Source organism: Leiobunum rupestre, chromosome 10 (assembly GCF_980474605.1).
Source record: "Leiobunum rupestre chromosome 10, qqLeiRupe1.1.hap1, whole genome shotgun sequence".
NCBI lineage: Eukaryota > Metazoa > Arthropoda > Arachnida > Opiliones > Sclerosomatidae > Leiobunum > Leiobunum rupestre.
In genome coordinates this window covers 6,494,959-6,522,002 of record NC_143393.1, presented here as the reverse complement: position 1 = coordinate 6,522,002, position 27,044 = coordinate 6,494,959, and the positions used below count along the sequence as shown (strand labels likewise).

Genomic DNA, 27,044 nt, shown 5'->3' with positions numbered 1-27,044 from the left:
GTTGCGGGATTTGTATTGTTTAAACACGTTGCAATTAATCTGAATGTTTTTTTTTATAGTTTTGGTATGTTTAAACTCCCCGTTATTAGCTACGGATGCGAAATGATCTGGTCTATTTTGGGCCTAAAAACGCCTGTAGAAGTGTTCCAACCGCGGCACTCCGGTGTACATAGAAAAGCCCGCTTTACAATTTTGCCCTTCGCTCCTTAATAGACAGATTAAGTTCGTGGATAAAAATGTCCGGGTCAAACGTGTAGAGAAAACAGTAGGAGCGCAATATGTCTACGCGTTTTCTATCGCGCGCTTAATCTGTATTTTCTAAAAGGCTACGCTAATCTGATAGCGCGTGTAATCGTTTACTGCGAGTACTCATATTTTCCCCGCCTTTGCATAAACTACACGGTAACCTTTTTAGAAATTAACCGCTATTTTTCCTTCATCTCGCTCTTTGATGTTATCTTAAATTTCTTCCCATTTCGATGTCTGGAAAATTCCAACGTTAAAGCCCCATTTTCATGCTCGCTGGTAGCGGATAAAAATCATCAAAATTCGTATCCGCCACTCGCAAGCGTGAAAATAAAGCTAATATATCTGTTTGAAACAGATCGACGCGGAAAGTGAAAAAGTGTATAGATGAAGCGGATTTTTTCGATTTTTACCCGCTACCAGCGAGCATGAAAATGGCGCTTAAGACCTTTTCCATTAAAAAGCGTTCTATTTCGCTTTAACGCTAAAACGGGGCTTTTGAATACGCGAAAAAATCTTCCAATTTGGGGTTGCGTTTTGCTCGTTTCGCCTCCGGAAAACGCGTCTAGCAAAAGGGAATCTAGCCTTTCTTCTCTACAGAGCTATTACTTACAGTCCGCCCCCCCCCTTTTCACCTGAACACCCCCCTTTTAGCAGTAGCGGAAGCTTTCTGGGTCGATTGGTTCTTTTTAGAGAGGCAGACGCACTTGCAACGCGCCGCGGCTAATATGTACAGAGACCATTCAGGGGTATTTCAAATAAGGTTGCTATTTTATAAGCGCGGGCTGTTAAGATTGCTTCTTTCCTCTTCAAAAAATTAAATTAGGAGAAGGATAAATATGGAAAATTAAATTTAATGATACTAACTATAATCAAGATCCTATTTTTAGATATTTTTCAAATGAATATGGTAATTTTAAGAGCGTTTTTTTTAATAAATATGGTAATTTTAAGAGCGGTTTCTTAATAAATATGGTACTTTTAATAGCGGTTTCGTAATAAATAAGGTACTTTTAAGAGCGTTTTTTAAAAATATTATATTTTCAAAATTCGTTTAATTATATTTTACTAGTGTTGTAAGCCGGAAAATTTTCCGGAAAATGATCGAGGCATTTTTTCTCGAAAATGTTTTCGTATTTTCCCGAAAAAAATAAAAACAATTTTTCATTCCATGATTAGTCTAATTTATTAATTTCAAATTTAAATAAAGCGGCATTTTCGCATAATTTTTTCGAATCTAAAAGTAAAACTAAACCTCTAGACTAGCTTTAAACTGATTAACAATGTAACACTATTAATGTTTTGTAGTATGTTTACCGTTATTAGACATTTTATATCGATAAAAAGGTAAAAACATTAAAAACACTTAAAAAGTAATTTATGTTTCAATTTTTAATTTTTGCGATTTGCGGAAAATTTTCTGGAAATTTTTTGGAAATGTTTCCGCATTTTATTTGTCCGGAAAATTAACAACCTCTATATTTTACGACTATATTTTCTAAATATTATATATTTTTCGCCAATTTTGAAAAATAGGACTTTGATTGAAATAAATGTTTAATAAATGATTTTTCTTAAGTGGTTCGTTCTAAATTAGATAATCAGCTAGGCTAATACCTAAGACACAACCTTAAGCCCAAGTCATCTAGCGACTTTGGATGCCTTTAAACAGGTGGCCGGGTTACATTGCGTAGGAGGGTGGTGGCTAGGAGCCTAGGAGCAACAAACACAAGAAGAACGCAGCTAGCCTATAAAAACGCTAAGGCAGTGTTGTGTACAAATTTCATTGGACTGGCCTTTACGCTGAACGTTTTACGGGCGGGGGGGGAAGACAATTTCCAAATTTTCCCCTTCCGACGGCAGCAGGCGCTAAAGCGTCTAGCCAATGAAAACTGTACGCGAGAAAATGCACAACTTTTGAAGGGGCTGCGTTCTCCTTATGTGGGGTGTTGTGTTTCTTTCTCCTAGGTGGTGGCAAGCCCTTCAAGCCACGCGAGCCAACACTTTCCTACACTCACTATTACCGTTAACCTCCACAAGTTTTCATGGAAACGCGCGTTTCAATCTGTTTTGGTTACAAACCTCTAAAGAAGGAAGTGAATTTCTTGGCGTTACTCGCTGTATGCAATCGGTAATTTTGTAAGGGATTGAAAGAGATAGAGAGAGACCCTCAGGGTCTTCAGGGAGGCACCTTTTCATCGCAGCTGGCCCAGGCTGTGGCCCGCTTCGGAAGCGGGAAGTAGATGAGAGTCCCTAATTTCCTTCCGCGCATATTGGTCTCTTCCGGATCCTCTCCGCAGCGCCTCCAAATTTCAATCGCGCGTCGAGAGGGGAATGAAAGGGCCCAGTTTCAATTTGGACGCCTCGGAGTTTCGCTTAATTGAGATAGCGGGGATGAGGGACGCGCCGAAAGAGAATTGCAATCCGACCGCTAACTAGGCCGCCACTACATTCTGCCCGAAACTAAAGCTTCTAATTTAACTAGAAGGCTTCACCGCGATGACCATATTAAAGACCCCTACTTTGCGTATTTCAAAATTATTGCGAAGATTCGTCTATCGTCTCCGCTTACGGCGTGGACATATTTACCAGGTCTCTCGCTGCGAAACACAAACAGTCATAAATCAAGACTTAAGCCCCATTTTCATGCTCGCTGGTAGCGGATAAAAATCGTCAAAATTCGCTTCCGCCACTCGCAAGCGTGAAAATAAAGCTAAAATATCTGTTTGAAACAGATCGACGCGGAAAGTGAAAAAGTGTATAGCTGAAGCGGATTTTGTCGATTTCTACCCGCTACCAGCGAGCATGAAAATGGGGCTTTACGCTAGTGCGAACTAGCTTTTAAAACGGTTATATCGGCCAAAATAAATATTTGTTTAAATATTTCCGCAAATTAAATTTTAAATAATAACTTAAAAATTAATATTATCAACAATTACCCGAAGACGGGTCTACCGGGAATCACGGTTCATTTTCGATCTTTTACAGGTTGTTTCAAATGGTTATGCACAAAATTTAAGAAGTTGTTTTTCCCATTTTCCTACGATGAGTTAAAAGAGCGCCAGGGAGCTTCAAAGTGTGGCCTACTAGCCCCTGGAAGTAGGCTGCAACAAGCGCAAAACCAAGCAGCAGGGTCTTTAAATACTGTTTAAGTTTAGTTATTACGCTGGTTACCTTGATTTGTTTACTAAGTCCTTTTTTACCCAAACCTTAATGTTCGCGTTTCCCTGCTGCTTGGTTTTTCGCTTGTTGCAGCCTACTTCCAGGAGCTAGTAGGCCACACTTTGAAGCTCTCTGGCGCTCTTTTAACTCATCGTAGGAAAATGGGTAAAAACAGGCATAATTCTCAACTCACCCTCTACAACTCCTTCAAATTTTTGCGTAACCTTTTGAAACACCCTGTATATCTGTACTATCTTCTTCCCAAATTTAAAGTACACTTATGACTGTAGAACCAGAAGTATATAACATATCTTTCCGAGTTAAGTATCCATATCCTTAGACTGATGAGGTGATATTTACTTGTACGTTCCTTCACGCTGCTTAGATATTTATTTTTTGTAACTTCATTTTGCCATCGTAATCATTTTACGAAATAATTATATGCCCAAATTTTGCCCGAATAACATTAGCATAGAATATAATAGGTGGTTTTTTTCGCTTGTCCGAGGACAAAAAGTGTAAATTTTTTACCATAAACGTTTTATTCGCCTGTTCTCGGGGTAATATTTACCCTGTCCCGAATTTTGTTCGCTTGTTCCAGAGCTCGAAGGTTACACTTTTTACTCCTCCTCGAAAGGAGGTGTAGAGGGAGAAATCTAGCTTTGTCGTCTGCTTAAACGAAAACATGACGGGTTTAGACCTCTTCACACGAGGCAAGCTTTTTGTAAATAACCTTTAACCTTTAACTACTCCCTTCTTACTCCAACTCGTTTTTTTCGTCAAGACAGAATTGAAGTAAAATGACGTCTTATTTCTACACTTTTCAACCTGCTCAAAAAACCCCGAACAGGCGAAAAAAACTCACCTACTATGAAATTATATTGCTCACTTGCTCAGAATACATTTATTTTCATAAATCGAAGTAAAGTTGGATAAAAAAAGACAAACAAAAGAATGATTGCTAAAAGCAAAATGAACGCGATAAAAGTCAAAGGTTAAAGCGGGAAACTAAAATACGTTTTAACTTAAAGGCCTAGGTTTTCTTCCGCCTGTCCCCCTTTAAATTAGGCCAACATGTTCAGCGGTTGGCCTACCACCAGGGTATTTGCGCTCCACTAAGTTAATTTAAAGGGGGACAGGCAGAAAAAACCTAGGCCTTTAACTTTTGAAAATTATTTTATACCCAGGATCTTAGCAGAGTTTATACAAAAGATTCGCAAATTAAATTCAACGAAACTGTTGAAACTTTAATAAACCTTTCTTTAAGAAAATATTACGCGGTCGTTACGAATTCAGGGGAAAACGGCAGAGGGCTCTGGTTCCCGGGGAAAAAGCAGATTGTACGTTTTCTCTTTTGGGGGAGGTCTTCTCTTCGAATCCATATATCGATCGCGGGAGAGCGCGTCAAATATGGCCACTATAGCAGGCCTACGAGCTCAGCTTTCCAATGCATTGTGAAAACGTGACTGGATTTCCTTCTTCACATTGTACAGCCGCCGTAACCAACCTCGTCAGATTTCCCAATCCCAACAGTTCCTTCTTCAAATTTTGCAGCCAAAATTGTAACTGAAGTTGTACACGGGTCTCGCGTGGAGAAATAATCGATGATGTTTTCTACTTATGGCAGCTTCTCCAGCAATCGGAAACTTATTATGGTCATCTTTCCCGAGGTGAGATGTTGGCTCATCTAGGATAATGAGAGATCTCATCTTGTCTACTAATTAATATAGTTCAGGGAACTTTTATCTGGTTATATACTATTTAATAGTGTTGTTAATTTTCCGGAAAAATAAAATGCGGAAAAATTTCCAGAAAATTTTATCTTCCTTATAGAGTTGTTGAAGATTAATTAAAATTCATTAAAATTAATCTTCCTTATGGAGGGGTCCAAGATTAATTTAAATTAATTAAAATTAATCTTCCTTGTGGAGGGGTCCATGATTAATTTAAATTAATTCAAATAATCTTCCTTATGGAGGGGTCCATGATTAATTTAAATTAATTAAAATTAATCTTCCTTGTGGAGGGTTCCAAGAATAATTTAAATTAATTAAAATTAATCTTCCTTGTGGAGGGTTCCAAGAATAATTTAAATTAATTAAAATTAATCTTCCTTGTGGAGGGGTCCAAGATTAATTTAAATTAATTAAAATTAATCTTCCTTGTGGAGGGGTCCATGATTAATTTAAATTAATTCAAATAATCTTCCTTATGGAGGGGTCCATGATTAATTTAAATTAATTAAAATTAATCTTCCTTGTGGAGGGTTCCAAGAATAATTTAAATTAATTCAAATAATCTTCCTTGTGGAGGGGTCCAAGATTAATTTAAATTAATTAAAATTAATCTTCCTTGTGGAGGGGTCCAAGATTAATTTAAATTAATTAAAATTAATCTTCCTTGTGGAGGGGTCCATGATTAATTTAAATTTATTAAAATTAATCTTCCTTGGGGAGAGGTCCATGATTAATTTAAATTCATTAAAATTAATCTTCCTTATGGAGGGGTCCATGATTAATTTAAATTCATTAAATTTAATCTTCCTTGTGGAGGGGTCCATGATGAATTTAAATTAATTCAAATAATCTTCCTTATGGAGGGGTCCATGATTAATTTAAATTAATTAAAATTAATCTTCCTTGTGGAGGGTTCCAAGAATAATTTAAATTAATTAAAATTAATCTTCCTTGGGGAGGGGTCCAAGATTAATTTAAATTAATTCAAATTAATCTTCCTTGGGGAGGGGTCCATGATTAATTTAAATTCATTAAAATTAATCTTCCTTATGGAGGGGTCCATGATTAATTTAAATTAATTAAAATTAATCTTCCTTGTGGAGGGTTCCAAGAATAATTTAAATTAATTAAAATTAATCTTCCTTGGGGAGGGGTCCATGATTAATTTAAATTAATTAAAATTAATCTTCCTTGTGGAGGGTTCCAAGAATAATTTAAATTAATTCAAATAATCTTCCTTGTGGAGGGGTCCAAGATTAATTTAAATTAATTAAAATTAATCTTCCTTGTGGAGGGGTCCAAGATTAATTTAAATTAATTAAAATTAATCTTCCTTGTGGAGGGGTCCATGATTAATTTAAATTAATTAAAATTAATCTTCCTTGGGGAGAGGTCCATGATTAATTTAAATTCATTAAAATTAATCTTCCTTATGGAGGGGTCCATGATTAATTTAAATTCATTAAATTTAATCTTCCTTGTGGAGGGGTCCATGATTAATTTAAATTAATTCAAATAATCTTCCTTATGGAGGGGTCCATGATTAATTTAAATTAATTAAAATTAATCTTCCTTGTGGAGGGTTCCAAGAATAATTTAAATTAATTAAAATTAATCTTCCTTGGGGAGGGGTCCAAGATTAATTTAAATTAATTCAAATTAATCTTCCTTGGGGAGGGGTCCATGATTAATTTAAATTCATTAAAATTAATCTTCCTTATGGAGGGGTCCATGATTAATTTAAATTCATTAAATTTAATCTTCCTTGTGGAGGGGTCCATGATTAATTTAAATTAATTCAAATAATCTTCCTTATGGAGGGGTCCATGATTAATTTAAATTAATTAAAATTAATCTTCCTTGTGGAGGGTTCCAAGAATAATTTAAATTAATTAAAATTAATCTTCCTTGTGGAGGGTTCCAAGAATAATTTAAATTAATTAAAATTAATCTTCCTTGTGGAGGGGTCCAAGATTAATTTAAATTAATTAAAATTAATCTTCCTTGTGGAGGGGTCCATGATTAATTTAAATTAATTCAAATAATCTTCCTTATGGAGGGGTCCATGATTAATTTAAATTAATTAAAATTAATCTTCCTTGTGGAGGGTTCCAAGAATAATTTAAATTAATTCAAATAATCTTCCTTGTGGAGGGGTCCAAGATTAATTTAAATTAATTAAAATTAATCTTCCTTGTGGAGGGGTCCAAGATTAATTTAAATTAATTAAAATTAATCTTCCTTGTGGAGGGGTCCATGATTAATTTAAATTTATTAAAATTAATCTTCCTTGGGGAGAGGTCCATGATTAATTTAAATTCATTAAAATTAATCTTCCTTATGGAGGGGTCCATGATTAATTTAAATTCATTAAATTTAATCTTCCTTGTGGAGGGGTCCATGATTAATTTAAATTAATTCAAATAATCTTCCTTATGGAGGGGTCCATGATTAATTTAAATTAATTAAAATTAATCTTCCTTGTGGAGGGTTCCAAGAATAATTTAAATTAATTAAAATTAATCTTCCTTGGGGAGGGGTCCAAGATTAATTTAAATTAATTCAAATTAATCTTCCTTGGGGAGGGGTCCATGATTAATTTAAATTCATTAAAATTAATCTTCCTTATGGAGGGGTCCATGATTAATTTAAATTCATTAAATTTAATCTTCCTTGTGGAGGGGTCCATGATTAATTTAAATTAATTCAAATAATCTTCCTTATGGAGGGGTCCATGATTAATTTAAATTAATTAAAATTAATCTTCCTTGTGGAGGGTTCCAAGAATAATTTAAATTAATTAAAATTAATCTTCCTTGTGGAGGGTTCCAAGAATAATTTAAATTAATTAAAATTAATCTTCCTTGTGGAGGGGTCCAAGATTAATTTAAATTAATTAAAATTAATCTTCCTTGTGGAGGGGTCCATGATTAATTTAAATTAATTCAAATAATCTTCCTTATGGAGGGGTCCATGATTAATTTAAATTAATTAAAATTAATCTTCCTTGTGGAGGGTTCCAAGAATAATTTAAATTAATTCAAATAATCTTCCAATGTGGGGTGGCGGAGTGGTTAGCACTTTCGCCTCGCAGCAAGAGGAGCCGGGTTCGATCTCAGCTTGTGGCACTGGGTGAAAACTCGGAACAACTCCTTCTGCGTTGAGTTTGCAAAATCTCTCCCCACTGGTTTAAGGGGTTTTCCCCCGAGTTCTTCAGTTTCCCCTTCCATAAAAACTTGTCTAGGTTAACGGTAATAGTTAGTGTAGGGAGCTGTTGGCTCGATCTCGTGGCATGCAGGGCTTGCCACCACCCTCCTACGCATTGTAACCCGGCCACCTGAATTAAGGGCTTCAAAAGTCGCATGATGACTTAGGCCTAAGGTGGTGCCTTGGGTATTAGCCTAGCTGATTATTATTAATTTAAATTAATTAAAATTAATCTTCCTTGTGGAGGGGTCCATGATTAATTTAAATTAATTCAAATAATCTTCCTTGGGGAGGGGTCCAAGATTAATTTAAATTAATTAAAATTAATCTTCCTTGTGGAGGGGTCCATGATTAATTTAAATTAATTCAAATAATCTTCCTTATGGAGGGGTCCATGATTAATTTAAATTAATTAAAATTAATCTTCCTTGTGGAGGGTTCCAAGAATAATTTAAATTAATTCAAATAATCTTCCTTGTGGAGGGGTCCAAGATTAATTTAAATTAATTAAAATTAATCTTCCTTGTGGAGGGGTCCAAGATTAATTTAAATTAATTAAAATTAATCTTCCTTGTGGAGGGGTCCATGATTAATTTAAATTAATTAAAATTAATCTTCCTTGGGGAGAGGTCCATGATTAATTTAAATTCATTAAAATTAATCTTCCTTATGGAGGGGTCCATGATTAATTTAAATTCATTAAATTTAATCTTCCTTGTGGAGGGGTCCATGATTAATTTAAATTAATTCAAATAATCTTCCTTATGGAGGGGTCCATGATTAATTTAAATTAATTAAAATTAATCTTCCTTGTGGAGGGTTCCAAGAATAATTTAAATTAATTAAAATTAATCTTCCTTGGGGAGGGGTCCAAGATTAATTTAAATTAATTCAAATTAATCTTCCTTGGGGAGGGGTCCATGATTAATTTAAATTCATTAAAATTAATCTTCCTTATGGAGGGGTCCATGATTAATTTAAATTCATTAAATTTAATCTTCCTTGTGGAGGGGTCCATGATTAATTTAAATTAATTCAAATAATCTTCCTTATGGAGGGGTCCATGATTAATTTAAATTAATTAAAATTAATCTTCCTTGTGGAGGGTTCCAAGAATAATTTAAATTAATTAAAATTAATCTTCCTTGTGGAGGGTTCCAAGAATAATTTAAATTAATTAAAATTAATCTTCCTTGTGGAGGGGTCCAAGATTAATTTAAATTAATTAAAATTAATCTTCCTTGTGGAGGGGTCCATGATTAATTTAAATTAATTCAAATAATCTTCCTTATGGAGGGGTCCATGATTAATTTAAATTAATTAAAATTAATCTTCCTTGTGGAGGGTTCCAAGAATAATTTAAATTAATTCAAATAATCTTCCTTGTGGAGGGGTCCAAGATTAATTTAAATTAATTAAAATTAATCTTCCTTGTGGAGGGGTCCAAGATTAATTTAAATTAATTAAAATTAATCTTCCTTGTGGAGGGGTCCATGATTAATTTAAATTAATTAAAATTAATCTTCCTTGGGGAGAGGTCCATGATTAATTTAAATTCATTAAAATTAATCTTCCTTATGGAGGGGTCCATGATTAATTTAAATTCATTAAATTTAATCTTCCTTGTGGAGGGGTCCATGATTAATTTAAATTCATTAAATTTAATCTTCCTTGTGGAGGGGTCCATGATTAATTTAAATTAATTCAAATAATCTTCCTTATGGAGGGGTCCATGATTAATTTAAATTAATTAAAATTAATCTTCCTTGTGGAGGGTTCCAAGAATAATTTAAATTAATTAAAATTAATCTTCCTTGGGGAGGGGTCCAAGATTAATTTAAATTAATTCAAATTAATCTTCCTTGGGGAGGGGTCCATGATTAATTTAAATTCATTAAAATTAATCTTCCTTATGGAGGGGTCCATGATTAATTTAAATTCATTAAATTTAATCTTCCTTGTGGAGGGGTCCATGATTAATTTAAATTAATTCAAATAATCTTCCTTATGGAGGGGTCCATGATTAATTTAAATTAATTAAAATTAATCTTCCTTGTGGAGGGTTCCAAGAATAATTTAAATTAATTAAAATTAATCTTCCTTGTGGAGGGTTCCAAGAATAATTTAAATTAATTAAAATTAATCTTCCTTGTGGAGGGGTCCAAGATTAATTTAAATTAATTAAAATTAATCTTCCTTGTGGAGGGGTCCATGATTAATTTAAATTAATTCAAATAATCTTCCTTATGGAGGGGTCCATGATTAATTTAAATTAATTAAAATTAATCTTCCTTGTGGAGGGTTCCAAGAATAATTTAAATTAATTCAAATAATCTTCCTTGTGGAGGGGTCCAAGATTAATTTAAATTAATTAAAATTAATCTTCCTTGGGGAGGGGTCCATGATTAATTTAAATTAATTCAAATAATCTTCCTTGGGGAGGGGTCCAAGATTAATTTAAATTAATTAAAATTAATCTTCCTTGTGGAGGGGTCCATGATTAATTTAAATTAATTCAAATAATCTTCCTTATGGAGGGGTCCATGATTAATTTAAATTAATTAAAATTAATCTTCCTTGTGGAGGGTTCCAAGAATAATTTAAATTAATTCAAATAATCTTCCTTGTGGAGGGGTCCAAGATTAATTTAAATTAATTAAAATTAATCTTCCTTGTGGAGGGGTCCAAGATTAATTTAAATTAATTAAAATTAATCTTCCTTGTGGAGGGGTCCATGATTAATTTAAATTAATTAAAATTAATCTTCCTTGGGGAGAGGTCCATGATTAATTTAAATTCATTAAAATTAATCTTCCTTATGGAGGGGTCCATGATTAATTTAAATTCATTAAATTTAATCTTCCTTGTGGAGGGGTCCATGATTAATTTAAATTAATTCAAATAATCTTCCTTATGGAGGGGTCCATGATTAATTTAAATTAATTAAAATTAATCTTCCTTGTGGAGGGTTCCAAGAATAATTTAAATTAATTAAAATTAATCTTCCTTGGGGAGGGGTCCAAGATTAATTTAAATTAATTCAAATTAATCTTCCTTGGGGAGGGGTCCATGATTAATTTAAATTCATTAAAATTAATCTTCCTTATGGAGGGGTCCATGATTAATTTAAATTCATTAAATTTAATCTTCCTTGTGGAGGGGTCCATGATTAATTTAAATTAATTCAAATAATCTTCCTTATGGAGGGGTCCATGATTAATTTAAATTAATTAAAATTAATCTTCCTTGTGGAGGGTTCCAAGAATAATTTAAATTAATTAAAATTAATCTTCCTTGTGGAGGGTTCCAAGAATAATTTAAATTAATTAAAATTAATCTTCCTTGTGGAGGGGTCCAAGATTAATTTAAATTAATTAAAATTAATCTTCCTTGTGGAGGGGTCCATGATTAATTTAAATTAATTCAAATAATCTTCCTTATGGAGGGGTCCATGATTAATTTAAATTAATTAAAATTAATCTTCCTTGTGGAGGGTTCCAAGAATAATTTAAATTAATTCAAATAATCTTCCTTGTGGAGGGGTCCAAGATTAATTTAAATTAATTAAAATTAATCTTCCTTGTGGAGGGGTCCAAGATTAATTTAAATTAATTAAAATTAATCTTCCTTGTGGAGGGGTCCATGATTAATTTAAATTAATTAAAATTAATCTTCCTTGGGGAGAGGTCCATGATTAATTTAAATTCATTAAAATTAATCTTCCTTATGGAGGGGTCCATGATTAATTTAAATTCATTAAATTTAATCTTCCTTGTGGAGGGGTCCATGATTAATTTAAATTCATTAAATTTAATCTTCCTTGTGGAGGGGTCCATGATTAATTTAAATTAATTCAAATAATCTTCCTTATGGAGGGGTCCATGATTAATTTAAATTAATTAAAATTAATCTTCCTTGTGGAGGGTTCCAAGAATAATTTAAATTAATTAAAATTAATCTTCCTTGGGGAGGGGTCCAAGATTAATTTAAATTAATTCAAATTAATCTTCCTTGGGGAGGGGTCCATGATTAATTTAAATTCATTAAAATTAATCTTCCTTATGGAGGGGTCCATGATTAATTTAAATTCATTAAATTTAATCTTCCTTGTGGAGGGGTCCATGATTAATTTAAATTAATTCAAATAATCTTCCTTATGGAGGGGTCCATGATTAATTTAAATTAATTAAAATTAATCTTCCTTGTGGAGGGTTCCAAGAATAATTTAAATTAATTAAAATTAATCTTCCTTGTGGAGGGTTCCAAGAATAATTTAAATTAATTAAAATTAATCTTCCTTGTGGAGGGGTCCAAGATTAATTTAAATTAATTAAAATTAATCTTCCTTGTGGAGGGGTCCATGATTAATTTAAATTAATTCAAATAATCTTCCTTATGGAGGGGTCCATGATTAATTTAAATTAATTAAAATTAATCTTCCTTGTGGAGGGTTCCAAGAATAATTTAAATTAATTCAAATAATCTTCCTTGTGGAGGGGTCCAAGATTAATTTAAATTAATTAAAATTAATCTTCCTTGTGGAGGGGTCCAAGATTAATTTAAATTAATTAAAATTAATCTTCCTTGTGGAGGGGTCCATGATTAATTTAAATTAATTAAAATTAATCTTCCTTGGGGAGAGGTCCATGATTAATTTAAATTCATTAAAATTAATCTTCCTTATGGAGGGGTCCATGATTAATTTAAATTCATTAAATTTAATCTTCCTTGTGGAGGGGTCCATGATTAATTTAAATTAATTCAAATAATCTTCCTTATGGAGGGGTCCATGATTAATTTAAATTAATTAAAATTAATCTTCCTTGTGGAGGGTTCCAAGAATAATTTAAATTAATTAAAATTAATCTTCCTTGGGGAGGGGTCCAAGATTAATTTAAATTAATTCAAATTAATCTTCCTTGGGGAGGGGTCCAAGATTAATTTAAATTAATTAAAATTAATCTTCCTTGTGGAGGGGTCCATGATTAATTTAAATTAATTAAAATTAATCTTCCTTGGGGAGAGGTCCATGATTAATTTAAATTCATTAAAATTAATCTTCCTTATGGAGGGGTCCATGATTAATTTAAATTCATTAAATTTAATCTTCCTTGTGGAGGGGTCCATGATTAATTTAAATTAATTCAAATAATCTTCCTTATGGAGGGGTCCATGATTAATTTAAATTAATTAAAATTAATCTTCCTTGTGGAGGGTTCCAAGAATAATTTAAATTAATTAAAATTAATCTTCCTTGTGGAGGGTTCCAAGAATAATTTAAATTAATTAAAATTAATCTTCCTTGTGGAGGGTTCCAAGAATAATTTAAATTAATTAAAATTAATCTTCCTTGGGGAGGGGTCCAAGATTAATTTAAATTAATTAAAATTAATCTTCCTTGTGGAGGGGTCCATGATTAATTTAAATTAATTAAAATTAATCTTCCTTGGGGAGAGGTCCATGATTAATTTAAATTCATTAAAATTAATCTTCCTTATGGAGGGGTCCATGATTAATTTAAATTCATTAAATTTAATCTTCCTTGTGGAGGGGTCCATGATTAATTTAAATTAATTCAAATAATCTTCCTTATGGAGGGGTCCATGATTAATTTAAATTAATTAAAATTAATCTTCCTTGTGGAGGGTTCCAAGAATAATTTAAATTAATTAAAATTAATCTTCCTTGTGGAGGGTTCCAAGAATAATTTAAATTAATTAAAATTAATCTTCCTTGTGGAGGGGTCCAAGATTAATTTAAATTAATTAAAATTAATCTTCCTTGTGGAGGGGTCCATGATTAATTTAAATTAATTAAAATTAATCTTCCTTGGGGAGAGGTCCATGATTAATTTAAATTCATTAAAATTAATCTTCCTTATGGAGGGGTCCATGATTAATTTAAATTCATTAAATTTAATCTTCCTTGTGGAGGGGTCCATGATTAATTTAAATTAATTAAAATTAATCTTCCTTGTGGAGGGTTCCAAGAATAATTTAAATTAATTCAAATTAATCTTCCTTGGGGAGGGGTCCAAGATTAATTTAAATTAATTCAAATTAATCTTCCTTGGGGAGGGGTCCAAGATTAATTTAAATTCATTAAAATTAATCTTCCTTATGGAGGGGTCCATGATTAATTTAAATTCATTAAATTTAATCTTCCTTGTGGAGGGGTCCATGATTAATTTAAATTAATTCAAATAATCTTCCTTATGGAGGGGTCCATGATTAATTTAAATTAATTAAAATTAATCTTCCTTGTGGAGGGGTCCAAGATTAATTTAAATTAATTAAAATTAATCTTCCTTGTGGAGGGGTCCATGATTAATTTAAATTAATTAAAATTAATCTTCCTTGGGGAGAGGTCCATGATTAATTTAAATTCATTAAAATTAATCTTCCTTATGGAGGGGTCCATGATTAATTTAAATTCATTAAATTTAATCTTCCTTGTGGAGGGGTCCATGATTAATTTAAATTCATTAAATTTAATCTTCCTTGTGGAGGGGTCCATGATTAATTTAAATTAATTCAAATAATCTTCCTTATGGAGGGGTCCATGATTAATTTAAATTAATTAAAATTAATCTTCCTTGTGGAGGGTTCCAAGAATAATTTAAATTAATTAAAATTAATCTTCCTTGGGGAGGGGTCCAAGATTAATTTAAATTAATTCAAATTAATCTTCCTTGGGGAGGGGTCCATGATTAATTTAAATTCATTAAAATTAATCTTCCTTATGGAGGGGTCCATGATTAATTTAAATTCATTAAATTTAATCTTCCTTGTGGAGGGGTCCATGATTAATTTAAATTAATTCAAATAATCTTCCTTATGGAGGGGTCCATGATTAATTTAAATTAATTAAAATTAATCTTCCTTGTGGAGGGTTCCAAGAATAATTTAAATTAATTAAAATTAATCTTCCTTGTGGAGGGTTCCAAGAATAATTTAAATTAATTAAAATTAATCTTCCTTGTGGAGGGGTCCAAGATTAATTTAAATTAATTAAAATTAATCTTCCTTGTGGAGGGGTCCATGATTAATTTAAATTAATTCAAATAATCTTCCTTATGGAGGGGTCCATGATTAATTTAAATTAATTAAAATTAATCTTCCTTGTGGAGGGTTCCAAGAATAATTTAAATTAATTCAAATAATCTTCCTTGTGGAGGGGTCCAAGATTAATTTAAATTAATTAAAATTAATCTTCCTTGTGGAGGGGTCCAAGATTAATTTAAATTAATTAAAATTAATCTTCCTTGTGGAGGGGTCCATGATTAATTTAAATTAATTAAAATTAATCTTCCTTGGGGAGAGGTCCATGATTAATTTAAATTCATTAAAATTAATCTTCCTTATGGAGGGGTCCATGATTAATTTAAATTCATTAAATTTAATCTTCCTTGTGGAGGGGTCCATGATTAATTTAAATTAATTCAAATAATCTTCCTTATGGAGGGGTCCATGATTAATTTAAATTAATTAAAATTAATCTTCCTTGTGGAGGGTTCCAAGAATAATTTAAATTAATTAAAATTAATCTTCCTTGGGGAGGGGTCCAAGATTAATTTAAATTAATTCAAATTAATCTTCCTTGGGGAGGGGTCCAAGATTAATTTAAATTAATTAAAATTAATCTTCCTTGTGGAGGGGTCCATGATTAATTTAAATTAATTAAAATTAATCTTCCTTGGGGAGAGGTCCATGATTAATTTAAATTCATTAAAATTAATCTTCCTTATGGAGGGGTCCATGATTAATTTAAATTCATTAAATTTAATCTTCCTTGTGGAGGGGTCCATGATTAATTTAAATTAATTCAAATAATCTTCCTTATGGAGGGGTCCATGATTAATTTAAATTAATTAAAATTAATCTTCCTTGTGGAGGGTTCCAAGAATAATTTAAATTAATTAAAATTAATCTTCCTTGTGGAGGGTTCCAAGAATAATTTAAATTAATTAAAATTAATCTTCCTTGTGGAGGGTTCCAAGAATAATTTAAATTAATTAAAATTAATCTTCCTTGGGGAGGGGTCCAAGATTAATTTAAATTAATTAAAATTAATCTTCCTTGTGGAGGGGTCCATGATTAATTTAAATTAATTAAAATTAATCTTCCTTGGGGAGAGGTCCATGATTAATTTAAATTCATTAAAATTAATCTTCCTTATGGAGGGGTCCATGATTAATTTAAATTCATTAAATTTAATCTTCCTTGTGGAGGGGTCCATGATTAATTTAAATTAATTCAAATAATCTTCCTTATGGAGGGGTCCATGATTAATTTAAATTAATTAAAATTAATCTTCCTTGTGGAGGGTTCCAAGAATAATTTAAATTAATTAAAATTAATCTTCCTTGTGGAGGGTTCCAAGAATAATTTAAATTAATTAAAATTAATCTTCCTTGTGGAGGGGTCCAAGATTAATTTAAATTAATTAAAATTAATCTTCCTTGTGGAGGGGTCCATGATTAATTTAAATTAATTAAAATTAATCTTCCTTGGGGAGAGGTCCATGATTAATTTAAATTCATTAAAATTAATCTTCCTTATGGAGGGGTCCATGATTAATTTAAATTCATTAAATTTAATCTTCCTTGTGGAGGGGTCCATGATTAATTTAAATTAATTAAAATTAATCTTCCTTGTGGAGGGTTCCAAGAATAATTTAAATTAATTCAAATTAATCTTCCTTGGGGAGGGGTCCAAGATTAATTTAAATTAATTCAAATTAATCTTCCTTGGGGAGGGGTCCAAGATTAATTTAAATTCATTAAATTTAATCTTCCTTGTGGAGGGGTCCATGATTAATTTAAATTCATTAAAATTAATCTTCCTTATGGAGGGGTCCATGATTAATTTAAATTCATTAAATTTAATCTTCCTTGTGGAGGGGTCCATGATTAATTTAAATTAATTCAAATAATCTTCCTTATGGAGGGGTCCATGATTAATTTAAATTAATTAAAATTAATCTTCCTTGTGGAGGGTTCCAAGAATAATTTAAATTAATTAAAATTAATCTTCCTTGGGGAGGGGTCCAAGATTAATTTAAATTAATTCAAATTAATCTTCCTTGGGGAGGGGTCCATGATTAATTTAAATTCATTAAAATTAATCTTCCTTATGGAGGGGTCCATGATTAATTTAAATTCATTAAATTTAATCTTCCTTGTGGAGGGGTCCATGATTAATTTAAATTAATTCAAATAATCTTCCTTATGGAGGGGTCCATGATTAATTTAAATTAATTAAAATTAATCTTCCTTGTGGAGGGTTCCAAGAATAATTTAAATTAATTAAAATTAATCTTCCTTGTGGAGGGTTCCAAGAATAATTTAAATTAATTAAAATTAATCTTCCTTGTGGAGGGGTCCAAGATTAATTTAAATTAATTAAAATTAATCTTCCTTGTGGAGGGGTCCATGATTAATTTAAATTAATTCAAATAATCTTCCTTATGGAGGGGTCCATGATTAATTTAAATTAATTAAAATTAATCTTCCTTGTGGAGGGTTCCAAGAATAATTTAAATTAATTCAAATAATCTTCCTTGTGGAGGGGTCCAAGATTAATTTAAATTAATTAAAATTAATCTTCCTTGTGGAGGGGTCCAAGATTAATTTAAATTAATTAAAATTAATCTTCCTTGTGGAGGGGTCCATGATTAATTTAAATTAATTAAAATTAATCTTCCTTGGGGAGAGGTCCATGATTAATTTAAATTCATTAAAATTAATCTTCCTTATGGAGGGGTCCATGATTAATTTAAATTCATTAAATTTAATCTTCCTTGTGGAGGGGTCCATGATTAATTTAAATTAATTCAAATAATCTTCCTTATGGAGGGGTCCATGATTAATTTAAATTAATTAAAATTAATCTTCCTTGTGGAGGGTTCCAAGAATAATTTAAATTAATTAAAATTAATCTTCCTTGGGGAGGGGTCCAAGATTAATTTAAATTAATTCAAATTAATCTTCCTTGGGGAGGGGTCCATGATTAATTTAAATTCATTAAAATTAATCTTCCTTATGGAGGGGTCCATGATTAATTTAAATTCATTAAATTTAATCTTCCTTGTGGAGGGGTCCATGATTAATTTAAATTAATTCAAATAATCTTCCTTATGGAGGGGTCCATGATTAATTTAAATTAATTAAAATTAATCTTCCTTGTGGAGGGTTCCAAGAATAATTTAAATTAATTAAAATTAATCTTCCTTGTGGAGGGTTCCAAGAATAATTTAAATTAATTAAAATTAATCTTCCTTGTGGAGGGGTCCAAGATTAATTTAAATTAATTAAAATTAATCTTCCTTGTGGAGGGGTCCATGATTAATTTAAATTAATTCAAATAATCTTCCTTATGGAGGGGTCCATGATTAATTTAAATTAATTAAAATTAATCTTCCTTGTGGAGGGTTCCAAGAATAATTTAAATTAATTCAAATAATCTTCCTTGTGGAGGGGTCCAAGATTAATTTAAATTAATTAAAATTAATCTTCCTTGTGGAGGGGTCCAAGATTAATTTAAATTAATTAAAATTAATCTTCCTTGTGGAGGGGTCCATGATTAATTTAAATTAATTAAAATTAATCTTCCTTGGGGAGAGGTCCATGATTAATTTAAATTCATTAAAATTAATCTTCCTTATGGAGGGGTCCATGATTAATTTAAATTCATTAAATTTAATCTTCCTTGTGGAGGGGTCCATGATTAATTTAAATTAATTCAAATAATCTTCCTTATGGAGGGGTCCATGATTAATTTAAATTAATTAAAATTAATCTTCCTTGTGGAGGGTTCCAAGAATAATTTAAATTAATTAAAATTAATCTTCCTTGGGGAGGGGTCCAAGATTAATTTAAATTAATTCAAATTAATCTTCCTTGGGGAGGGGTCCAAGATTAATTTAAATTAATTAAAATTAATCTTCCTTGTGGAGGGGTCCATGATTAATTTAAATTAATTCAAATAATCTTCCTTATGGAGGGGTCCATGATTAATTTAAATTAATTAAAATTAATCTTCCTTGTGGAGGGTTCCAAGAATAATTTAAATTAATTAAAATTAATCTTCCTTGTGGAGGGTTCCAAGAATAATTTAAATTAATTAAAATTAATCTTCCTTGTGGAGGGTTCCAAGAATAATTTAAATTAATTAAAATTAATCTTCCTTGGGGAGGGGTCCAAGATTAATTTAAATTAATTAAAATTAATCTTCCTTGTGGAGGGGTCCATGATTAATTTAAATTAATTAAAATTAATCTTCCTTGGGGAGAGGTCCATGATTAATTTAAATTCATTAAAATTAATCTTCCTTATGGAGGGGTCCATGATTAATTTAAATTCATTAAATTTAATCTTCCTTGTGGAGGGGTCCATGATTAATTTAAATTAATTCAAATAATCTTCCTTATGGAGGGGTCCATGATTAATTTAAATTAATTAAAATTAATCTTCCTTGTGGAGGGTTCCAAGAATAATTTAAATTAATTAAAATTAATCTTCCTTGTGGAGGGTTCCAAGAATAATTTAAATTAATTAAAATTAATCTTCCTTGTGGAGGGTTCCAAGAATAATTTAAATTAATTAAAATTAATCTTCCTTGGGGAGGGGTCCAAGATTAATTTAAATTAATTAAAATTAATCTTCCTTGTGGAGGGGTCCATGATTAATTTAAATTAATTAAAATTAATCTTCCTTGGGGAGAGGTCCATGATTAATTTAAATTCATTAAAATTAATCTTCCTTATGGAGGGGTCCATGATTAATTTAAATTCATTAAATTTAATCTTCCTTGTGGAGGGGTCCATGATTAATTTAAATTAATTCAAATAATCTTCCTTATGGAGGGGTCCATGATTAATTTAAATTAATTAAAATTAATCTTCCTTGTGGAGGGTTCCAAGAATAATTTAAATTAATTAAAATTAATCTTCCTTGTGGAGGGTTCCAAGAATAATTTAAATTAATTAAAATTAATCTTCCTTGGGGAGGGGTCCAAGATTAATTTAAATTAATTAAAATTAATCTTCCTTGGGGAGAGGTCCATGATTAATTTAAATTCATTAAAATTAATCTTCCTTATGGAGGGGTCCATGATTAATTTAAATTCATTAAATTTAATCTTCCTTGTGGAGGGGTCCATGATTAATTTAAATTAATTCAAATAATCTTCCTTATGGAGGGGTCCATGATTAATTTAAATTAATTAAAATTAATCTTCCTTGTGGAGGGTTCCAAGAATAATTTAAATTAATTAAAATTAATCTTCCTTGTGGAGGGTTCCAAGAATAATTTAAATTAATTCAAATTAATCTTCCTTGGGGAGGGGTCCAAGATTAATTTAAATTAATTCAAATTAATCTTCCTTGTGGAGGGTTCCAAGAATAATTTAAATTAATTAAAATTAATCTTCCTTGTGGAGGGTTCCAAGAATAATTTAAATTAATTCAAATTAATCTTCCTTGGGGAGGGGTCCAAGATTAATTTAAATTAATTCAAATTAATCTTCCTTGTGGAGGGTTCCAAGAATAATTTAAATTAATTAAAATTAATCTTCCTTGTGGAGGGTTCCAAGAATAATTTAAATTAATTCAAATTAATCTTCCTTGTGGAGGGGTCCAAGATTAGTTTTAGTGTTGTTAATTTTCGGAAGAATAAAAACTTGAAACATAAATTGCTTTTTAAGGGTAATTAATTTTTTAAACTTTTATCGATATAAAATGTCGAATAACAGTAAACATACTACAAAACATTAATTTAACAATACTAGACTATAATCATGGAATGAAATATTTTTTTTATTTTTTTTCGGAAAAATCCGGAAAAAAAGGCCTCGGTCATTTTCCGCCGAAATTATTTCGACTTACAACACTACTATTTAACCATTCAACCGAAAACATTTTTTGACGTCGTATATCTAAATTCCGGTTATATGAGCTTTACGTTTTCGATTAAGCGGAGTACAGTTCGATTATTTTATTTTACGCCCTCTTAAGTGTAATAAAAATAAGCGAAATAACTTATAATATAATATAGTTTACTTTTCATCAATTGACTAATTACTATACACTTTTAAAATAGACTGGAAACCTATATTATATTTGAGAAAAAGATGTTTTTCCAAATACCATATATTTTTTTTACTTATTTCCTTTCATCTGCACCTTCCACAATCCCCCTTAAATTAATTTCTGAGTCCGCCACTGCCAAATACTAAAGTAAAATAGTTTTCTATGGAGAAGTATTAATTTATGTACAAAGAAATAGTAACTCAAACAAACGGATATAGCGCCCCATAGTCATGGATATAAAGTAAAACACACGAAGAAACTTCATTATTGCGTAGACATAGCTCTACTATTTGGATAAATAAAGAAGGTTCTTTATTGTTTGAACCAGATTACAGCAAAGGCATTTACTTATGTTTCACTACATTGTCCAAAGAATACGAAAGTTTCTACTTCGTGTTATTTTATCTACATTTCGGTGTAGGGCAGTACCAAAAGTGACATAATTACCAAAAGTGTGACAATCCTTGTACTATCGTATGCTAAAGGTTTAATGAATGCTCTACTCGAGATCGACCACATAAAAGACTATTTATTGTCACCCTTTCTGGCTCTTTTTTCAGTCTATGGTATTATACCGCGGGTAGATGGCGATAGCATCTCCACAGAACGACGAAAAATCAAAAAATACACTAACTTTGACCAGCGCTACTTAGTTCCTCCGTTCCTCACTAGTAGGCGTTATTTGTTGGTTTTAACTTCCTTTCCTCCCCAAGGCATACTGTCCCTTCTCGCCTCCCAACTTGTATTTCGCTCGTAACATTCATTAAGAAATAGGTCCGATTGACACACTTTTGGTAATTATGTCACTTTTGGTAGTACTGAAGTAGCCCTATTAAAACTTAACCTTAATTAAAATGTCTTCGAAATTTGTGTAAAGCAGGATACATGTCGAAACAAAATTAAATTTAAACGAAACTTAACGGTAACAAGAATGTATTGAAGTGACTAAGAATATTGGACTACAGGATTCTGATTCTTATCCTCGCAGCTTAAATTCGTCTGCTTTCCCATTCAAGTTTGCTATATGGTATGACCTTGAATGCGCCTAAAATGCAGACGAACTTTCTCCACAAAAGCTGTGAGGATGGTACCAGGGGTTAATGCTATGCTCAAATATTCTTAGTAACTTCAATACATTCTTGACGGTAACTTATTAAATATGCACGCGAAATAAATAAATTTTAAATCAACTAAACATTTCCAGTCTGAACTAAATCTAAAAATCGTCTGCTATAAACGTTACTAGCGCTAATCATCAAAAGCTTCCGTTACACCTGGTGGCAGAAATGTGAAATTCCCTTTAAATTACGTATAGAGCCACGGCATTAGATAACTCCTTAATTCACTACAAATCACCAAAACTATTTTTAAGTATCAAAAGAATGTTTGGAATTAAAACTAGGAAAATAGTTTGGGGGTGTATTGTGAAATCAAATACGTGGAGTTTGAAGCAGACGTCCCTTTTTGAGTGGGATCTCACGTGACAGGAATATTTCTGCAATATGTAAATTCCCGTTAATTTGTTTGGTTTTTAATAATCGGTTTATGTCTGGTGCTTGTCAAGAACCATGTCAGTGAATGGGGGTGGAAAAAGGGGTCACCCTCCATCACGGAGACGGGGGGGGGGGTTAGAAAAGACAACTACCGTTGCCATGGAAATGGCACGCTAAGGCTTTTAGCCATTTCGAGTGCACCAAACAAAGAAATTCGTATTTCCCTTTCTCCATCTCTCGCTCAACTTTTATAAGAAATGGAATGACAATTTTCTTAATGAGGTCTACTTTGTCAGCGCTTTTAATAAATTGTTTTTGCAAATCCTCGGGCTTAAAGCTAATGCCAGCGTTCTTAATATGTCCACTTATAACAGCCATTTAGGCTTAAAATTCATTTTGTTTAACTTGGATCCTACCCAGCAAACACAAATCTCCCTCAAATATCCTAAAGAGATTCAAATCTCTTTGAAATATCCATGGGACGATTTTGTGTTTTCTGTGCATAATTCTTCCAAATAGCAAACGGACCTTTATGACTGAGTTATTGTCGCTGTTTTTGCCTGAGTCCTTTCTTAAGGGTTTTAGATGACAGTGAATGCTATTGCAAATCGTTCCATTTGCATCCCTTTATCAGGATTAAAGACTCGCTAGTAGGGCTGTGCGATTAGTGGTTTTAGGCAATCGAGTCGATTATCGAGTATAAATTTTTTTCATCGAGTATTTGAGTCGAGTAATATTGAAGTCGAGTCGAGTAATCGAGTACTTGATTAAAGTGGAACTTTCTCTAATTCGAGTCGAGTAACTTAAAAAAAACTCTGAGTAATATTTTTAATGAGTCGGGTTATCGAGTACTTGATTAGGTGCTGGTTTTATTCAAGTAATTATTAAATTAAATTTAAAAGGAGCATAAAGTATCTTTCAATGCTGAAAAATATTAATTTAATTTAAATGAACCTCCAAAAGTTGTAAAAACCCCTCTTTGAACTTTGAAGCAACGAGGATAGAAAAAACAAATACTCGACGAGTTTAGAGAGCAGCTTATTCGAGTAATCGGGTACCCGAATATGCAATTTTTTGGTACTCGGTAATCGACGAATATTTTCCAATTACTTATTCGAGGTCGAGTTCGAGTACTCGACCTCAAAAAAGGCCGAGTACTCGATGATGTTTGAGTACTCGCACAGCCCTACGTGCTAGACTTAACTGGATCTTCATTTGGTCACTCTAGCAGATACTTTCGGATCTATTATTGACCTTATCAATTTATAGTAGTGGTTGGGTCACCTATTAGCTATTCCAAGGAAATTTATTTCTGGTCATTGATATACGCAGTCTCTTAGAATCCCATTCTGGATTTGTCTCTGGGGCTTCTAGTACTCACAGTTTTAAAAAAAAGGTTCACTGACAGTTTTTATAGTTTTAAAAACGGTTAAGACAACAAATTAAAACCCTTAAGGTTGGTTATAGAGAAATTGAAAGGTTTTAAAAGGGTTTATTTGTCTAATGGAAACCCTTAAAGGCTACTCGAAAACCCTTAGGATTCCAATTCAAGAATGTCGACCCTTCGCTAAAGCAAGTCAAGAGCATTTTTAAACAAAATATAGAATGAAGAAAAATTAAAGCATTGAGCCTTTGAGGAAAATGTTAAAAAAGCTAAATGTGAGTTAATTAAATTTACAAAACTGACAAATTGTGTATAACAATTTTAATACATGATATATTTTAAATAAAAGCTGTAACTTTTGACACAAATCTTAAAAAGATACGTGGATTTGGTTTTCAGGCGATGAAAAAGATGTTTGATGAATATCGAATAAAGTAAAACCACGTAAATGGGACCGTTAATTTTAATAAGAAACAAGATGTCGCGGACATTTAAGAATACACAATCCCACTGATGTGTTAAATATATTTTGAATATTAAATCTTTTACATTAACATAATAAACGTACTATAACAAAATTAGGGCAGTCATTCTTAACTACCGAAGAGTAACTTTACCAAAAAAAATTAATTACAACACCCTTTATAACAAACGTTCGGTGCCCTAAAAAGCACGCCGAAAGTATCCAGCACCGTGTAGAACACAATGAACACAGTTCGTGTAGAACGCAATGAACACAGCTCGTGTAGAACGCAATGAACACAGCTCGTGTAGAACACAATGAACACAGTTCGTGTAGAACACAATGAACACAGTTCGTGTAGAACACAATGAACACAGTTCGTGTAGAAGGTTAACAAGGTCGAAGATCAAGTATTTATAGATAGATGGTACTTGTATTCTGAATTTTAAATGGCAGGGGCGTAGGAATGTTCTAGAAGTTGGAGGGGGCAAAGAGAAACGGAAACGGGTCTGGAGAATGGTTTTAAATTTTTAATGGAGTGTAGCTTCTCCGAATGCATGTGTACTTTTTACCACTACGTAAATTGGACTGAAAAGACTGAAATTTAAACACAGTTGAGGTTCTATAAGCTTTATATGCTTTCAAAATGAGAATTTGAGCCTTTTGAAGATTTCAACTGACCAAAAGGTTGGAGGGGGCAATAACATTAGTTGCCCCTCCCAGCAAAATTATAGGGAGGGGCATTGCCCCCCCTGCCCCTCCCGGTTCCTACGCCCCTGTTAAATGGGCACTAAATTCAAATATCACAATAGCGCAAACGTGGGTTGTAGGATCCCACGAATTGGCCAGAAATCTCACTTAAATTTAAAATTTTTTAATGCTACCCTAAACGTAGTTCGGAAATGATCGGCAATAACTAAAAATATAAATTTCAACCAAGTCGGTGTTAATTCAAGTGACCGAAGTAGCTCAGGTTGGACTGAAATATTTTTATCGAAAGCTAAATCTGTAACTTGAGAATCTGAAAATCGAAACTTGAAAACACGTTTTAACGTACAGAATTGTAATCGTGATCAAATTTTGACACAAAAAATAATGTTTTAAATATTAAAAGTATTTCATTTTATGACAGTTTAAATTTTTTTTAAATGTCATCTAATTTTACTTTTACACGAAACTGAAACACCAGTTTACCTTTGATAAATATGTAGTTAAAAAGTGTGCCCCACGGTCCCCACCTACATGATGAGCTGGACAGCTATGACACATTCAATTCAAAACTCGATCGATTTAAACTGTACGCACGAAGACTATTTACGTAAATACATCGCGCAAGATTGCTGTATTCGTCCGCCACAGTAAAATAATTCCACGGTGAAATTCTGTTTAAGCTAAAAATCTGCCATATAAGAATATAAGCATATAAATTTAATAAATTCGCCAATTAGTTGTCTAGAATATATATTAATTTTTAAAAAGATTTGTAACTTTCATACATACGTAATTAATATATTCTAACGACCTTTTAGACAAATAATGGTCTCCTAAATGAAATTTGTTTTATAGTCTGTCACTATTTCTCGAACTCAGGTCCTCCACAGGTCCAAAGACTGAATCCACAGGCTACTCAGCCTTTAGCTCATACTTTCAAATGAAATAATTTGGCGATTGTCCAAGGCTTAGGGACACGACCAAATCCATTTTCTTATTGCTAATGGACGCAACCAAGGGTCGCGTCAAGTTATCGAGATCTAAATCTTACCGTAAGATTTTGTTCTTGCAAGACAATTTCTTAGTTAAAATAATTTAAAACAAGTGTCAAGTTGTCTATCAATTTTCTTCGATAAGCTGGATTTGTAAAATAAGTAATAGAACTTTAAGCCTTTTTGGAAATAATAGTTCGAAACGTTGCTTTAATTTTTAAAAAAACGACAAAAACAATTACCAATATATTTACCATTTACAAGTCGTTGGAATTCTTCGGCGGAAACCTCAAAATTATAATTTATTCCCGTCATATCATCTTTTAGAGCTACGCCAAATAATTCATTGGCATTCGACGCCATCTTGAATCTTGTTAAAAACTACCTCGAAAGCGATCTTGGGAATCTCGCAAGATTTGTGAGATCAGAAGTTCTTGTTTCCGGTTTTGAAAACTGTCAAGTTAGCAAGATCGCAAGAAATCTTAATAACTTGACGTACCCTTGGCAAATATACAGATTAACCAGGGTTGCCAGATTCCAAGCGCTGGATTATCGTACCGA

At 31.6% G+C, this 27,044-nt stretch overlaps 1 protein-coding gene across 1 annotated transcript in view; it reads left to right on the top strand.

The window, feature by feature from the left end:
* The window catches only part of LOC149923456 (anoctamin-7-like), a 65,191-nt gene that overhangs the window by 16,471 nt on the left and 21,676 nt on the right, over nt 1-27,044 (top strand). The window lies entirely within an intron of this gene.